Source organism: Elephantulus edwardii, unplaced genomic scaffold, assembly GCF_000299155.1.
Source record: "Elephantulus edwardii isolate Elephantulus edwardi_28Jun2011 unplaced genomic scaffold, EleEdw1.0 scaffold00257, whole genome shotgun sequence".
Taxonomy (NCBI): domain Eukaryota; kingdom Metazoa; phylum Chordata; class Mammalia; order Macroscelidea; family Macroscelididae; genus Elephantulus; species Elephantulus edwardii.
In genome coordinates this window covers 3,431,521-3,432,450 of record NW_006400007.1, presented here as the reverse complement: position 1 = coordinate 3,432,450, position 930 = coordinate 3,431,521, and the positions used below count along the sequence as shown (strand labels likewise).

At 33.0% G+C, this 930-nt stretch overlaps 1 protein-coding gene across 1 annotated transcript in view; it reads right to left on the bottom strand.

Moving 5' to 3' along the window:
• USP32 (ubiquitin specific peptidase 32) overlaps positions 1 to 930 on the bottom strand; it is a 191,442-nt gene that overhangs the window by 63,906 nt on the left and 126,606 nt on the right. The gene's annotated exons all lie outside the window — the stretch shown is intronic.

The following is a 930-nucleotide window of genomic DNA, read 5'->3' as shown; positions in this document are numbered from 1 at the left end:
CTGATGTACTGTTCCAGTCGTTTTTGGATAATCTTCAGTAGAATCTTGCTTGCATGTGAAATCAATGATATTGTTCTGTAGTTTCCACACTCATTCTTCATACTATGATCCATAATTTTTTATGAACCACACAGTTGATGGCCTTTGCATAGACAATAAAACACAGGGAAACAACTTTCTGGTATTCCTTGCTTCAGCTAAGATTTACCTAACATTAGTAGTAATAGTTCTCACTCTACATATTCTTTTATTCTAGCTTGAATTTCTGGAAAGTCACTGTTGAGGGACTATTGAAAGTGTTCTTATTTCTGTGGGATATTAATGATATTGTTTAATAATACCTGAATTCTACTGGATCATCTTTATTTGGAGTGTACACAAATAGTTATCTCTTCTAGTTGGTTGGCCACAGCATAGATGAATTAGTACTTCCACTCTTAAATGGTACTCACATCACCTCCTAGAGTCTTGTTTTTTTTGCCAATGCTTTTAAGAGCACTCTGGATTTCCACCTCCAAAGCCAGCAGTTCTTAATCATATGCTACTTTCTGAAATAGCTAAATGTCAACTCATTCTTTTTGGTACAGTAATTCTATTCCTATAATCCTATGTCTATTTTGTATAAAACTACTTGCAAAATCTTAGTGTTTTTATACATTTTATATAATGGTTTAAAGATGGGCTGGGCTATTCTTAGAAGTAAGTTTTTGGCATTTTAGTCACAAATACTTAGTGTATATGATGCAGAAAAAAAAATTTCCCTACAAAATATTTAAACATGTATACAAATTATACACTCCAACTCTGAGTACATAGTATTTTCAGAAAAGGATAGACTAGTCTAACTACACTTACCTTTGTGGTATCATGTGTATTCAACATGTCTTCTACAATGTCAGACAGATCTGTGCGTAATTCCTTTATTTCGGG